The following is a 4,212-nucleotide window of genomic DNA, read 5'->3' as shown; positions in this document are numbered from 1 at the left end:
CTGCGCCCTAGAGCCCACGAGCCACAACTACTGAGCCCGCATGACACAGCTACTGCAGCCCGTGTGCCTAGAGCCCGTGCTTCGCAACCAGAGAAGCCACCACAATGAGAAGCCCATGCACCGCAAAGAAGAGTAGCCCCTGCTCACTGCAACTAGAGAAAGCCCGCACGCAGCAACGAAGACCCAACGCAGCCAAAAAAAAAAGTACCATCATATGAATGTACCATAATTTATTGAAACTTTTTACAATAAATATTTTACTTTGTCTCCAACTTTCACTTGTTTAAATAACGCTCTGATGAATATCCTTATGCGTAGTTTTCTGGAGTGACGTTTCCTGAAAGTAAATTGCTGGTCAAAAGATACATTCATTTTAAATTGTGATCAGTGTTGGAAATTTTTTTCCACAAATGTGGTAACAATTTACATTCTCATAATAGTATATTAAAACGTCTGTTTTCTCATTAAGAGGAATTGAATATTATCCAGTTTTTGAAACTTTGTCAATCTTCTAAGCAAACAAGAGAGTATCCTCCTTTTGCTTTAATAATAATTTCCCTAATTAGAAGTGATGTTGTGCATTGTTTTATATGTTTACCAGCCATTTATATTTCTTCTTATGTGAATTGCTTCAAAGGTAGTGCTAATTCTTTAGTGAAACTGCCCCCTTTGGAGGCTGTGCAAGGGCCAGAACTGGTCCCTTAGCATTCTCTTTGGTTAACAATTGAGCTTAGAAGGTATATTGTCTCAGGTAACATAAATGAGGGGTGAGTAATGTAGCCAAGCGAGCCTCAAGTGTAACTGGAGCAGGGATTGAAAACCTTCAGGACCCTTCTTTCAGTCGTCGCTGCCTTTCGCACATTGGATTTCCTGAGGATGATCCCATAACTTCCAAGGGCTCCCAAGTTTCCATCTCCCATCTTTGTCACTCCCATTGGTCCAGCTTAGGTCATGCATCCATCTCTGTGACCAATGAGCTGTTAAGATGATTGGCAGCCTTTACTAGAACCACACACTTTGTAAGAGAAAAGGAGTTGTCTTCAAAAAAGAAGAGGATATGGCAAAGACTGATTAGATGTCTCTTAATATCCTTATTCTCCCTTTTCCTCTTACATCTGTACACATGGCAGCTCAGAATGAAACAGCGTCTCCTAGTTCTCATGACCTGCGTGTGGTCATATGACTAGCCATAAGTTCTAGCCAATGGGATGTAAGCAGAAGAGTGTATACACAATTTCTAAGTATCCTAACAGGAGGGGCATACTTCTTTTCTCCTTCCTGCTTCCTGGAAGGGAAATGTTCTGGCTGGACCCGGAGTAGCCAGGATCTCAAAATGGAAACTGTAGCAACAAATTAGAAGGAATCTGGGTCCCTGATCGTCATGGAGTCATACCAGCCCCGAACTGCCTAGATTTATGAAAGAGAAGAATAAACCTCTAGAATTTTTAGCTCCTAGCTTTTAAAATTTGCTGTCACTTGCAGCCAAAAATAATCCTAACTGATGCAAAAGGTAATATACTAAAAGGAAAGGTTGCTGGGTTAAAAAAAAAAAGAATGTTTACTGCAAATATTTGGTTAATATGTTTTTCTAAATCTCCCATTAGTTATCCACAAAGCTAACTTCCTCACTTCCCTCAAGTCCTTGCTAAATTATCACTTTTATTACAATTTTTAAACATTTTTATTCAAGTATAATAGTATACAGTAAACTGCATATATTTGAAGTGTACAATTTGGTAAGTTTTGATGTATTTATACATACACCTGTGAAGCAATCACCATGATCAAGGTAGGGAATGTATTCACCACCCTCACAAGTTTTCATGTACACCTGTACACCCTCCCTAGCCATTCCCTACCAGGTAAACCCTGATCTATTTTCTGTCACTATGGATTTGTTTGATTTTCTAGAGTTTTATATAATGGAATAATACAGTATGTACTTTTTTTAGGGGATCTGAATTCTTCCACTCAGCATAATTATGTTGAGATTTATTCATGCTGTTGTGTGTATCGATAGTTCATTGTTTAAAAAGAAACAGACGGGGCTTCCCTGGTGGCTCAGTGGTTGGGGGTCCGCCTGCCGATGCGGGGCACGAGGGTTCGTGCCCCGGTCCGGGAGGATCCCGCGTGCCGCGGATAGGCTGGGCCCGTGGGCCATGGCCGCTGGGCCTGCGCGTCCAGAACCTGTGCTTCGCAACGGGAGAGGCCACGGCAGTGAGAGGCCGGCGTACCGCAAAAAAAAAAAAAAAGAAACAGACTCACAGATATAGAGAACAAACTAGTGGTTGCCAGTGGGGAGAGGAAAAGGGGGAGAGGGAATGTAGGGGTAGGAAATTAAGAGGTATAAACTATCATGTATAAAATAAGCTATAAGGATATATTGTACAACACAGGGAATATAGCCATTATTTTATAATAATTATAAATGGAGCATAACTTTTAAAAATTGTGAATCACTATATTGTACACCTGTAACTCATACAATATTGTTCATCAACTATTCTTAGGAATAGGAATAGGAAATTTAGGAATAGAATAGGAACTTTTTTAAAATACCATCATACTCACCCTCAGGACTTGGCATTCCTGAAGCAGATCAGAATGCTCCAGGCTGGCAAGAAGCCTCTCTGGATGCCAAGTTGCCCCCAAAGGATGCAGTGGCTTGCACATTAAAAAGGTCACCTATGACTCTAAGCCACCCCAGGACTATTTGTTAATTACTGCTGGGGTAATTTACAAAAATTGAGGTTTGACAACTTGAAGAAATAAAGATTTCCACAAATGCCTGATGTACTCATGCAGACAGAAAAAGAAAAAAAAAGTTCATTGTTTTTTATTCTGAGTAGCAGGCCACTGCATGGTTATACCACAATTTGTTTATCCATTCCCCCTTCAATAGACATTTGGGTTGCTTCCAGTTTTGGACTATTACAATTAAATCTGCTATGACCATTCACGTACAGGTATTTGTATAAACATATGCTTACTTTCCTCCTGAGTAAATACTAGAAGTTGGTTGGATCATGGGATAGATGTATATTTAACATTTTAAAAGACTTCCAAACTGGTTGGTATCATTTTAAATTCCCACCAGCAATGTACAAAGTTTCAGTTTCTCCATATCCTTGTCAACACTTTATATTGTCTCTTTTTTTATTATGGTGCCTGCATGGTGGTGTCTCATTGTGGTTTAAATTTGCATTTCCCTAGGGACTAATGATGAGCATCTTTTCATGTGTTTGTTTGCCATCTATATATCTTCTTTGGTGAAGACTACAAACTTTTTGCCCATTATTTATTTTATTGTATTGTTTGTCTTATTGAGTTGTAAAGTTCTTTATATATTCTGAATAAAAGTCATTTATAAGATACATGCTTTGAAAATGTTTTCTCCTAGTCAGTGACTTGCCTTTTCATTCTCTTAGCAATATCTTTTGAAAAGCAGAAGTTTTAAATTTTTTTTTTTTTTTTTTTTTTTGTGGTATGCGGGCCTCCCTCTGTTGCAGCCTCTCCCGTTGCGGAGCACAGGCTCCGGACGCGCAGGCTCAGCGGCCATGGCTCACGGGCCCAGCCGCTCCGCGGCACGTGGGATCCTCCCAGACCGGGGCGCGAACCCAGTTCCTCTGCATCGGCAGGCGGACGCGCAACCACTGCGCCACCAGGGAAGCCCCCAGAAGTTTTAAATTTTGATCAAATCAAATTTATCATTTTTCTTTCATGGATTGTGTGTTTTGTCTTAGAAATCTTTACCTAACCTAAGATCACAAAGATGTTATCCTTTTTTTTCCAGAAGTGTTACAGTTTTAGGTTTTATGCTTAAGTTATGATCCATCTAAGTTAATTTTTGCACATGGTATGAGCTGTGGATTGAAGTTCATTGTTTTGCATTAGAATATACAATTGTTCCAATTCCGTTTGTTGAAAAAAACTACTCTTGTTCCACTGAGTCTACTTTGTACATTTTTTGAGTCTTTTCCTCACTCTCTATTCTATTGTTTTGATCTATATGTCTACTTTTACACTAACACCACACCATCTTGAATAGTATAGCTTTATAATAAGTCTTGAAATCAGATAGTGTTTGCTTTCCAACTTTGTTCTTTTTTTCTCTTTTCAAAAACATTTTGGCTAATTTTTTTTTTTTTTTTTTTTTTTTTTTTGCCGTACGTGGGCCTCTCACTGTTGTGGTCTCTCCCGTTGTGGAGCACA

The sequence above is a fragment of the Physeter macrocephalus genome, chromosome 4, assembly GCF_002837175.3.
Source record: "Physeter macrocephalus isolate SW-GA chromosome 4, ASM283717v5, whole genome shotgun sequence".
Lineage (NCBI taxonomy): Eukaryota > Metazoa > Chordata > Mammalia > Artiodactyla > Physeteridae > Physeter > Physeter macrocephalus.
Note: the sequence above shows the minus strand (reverse complement) of the source record.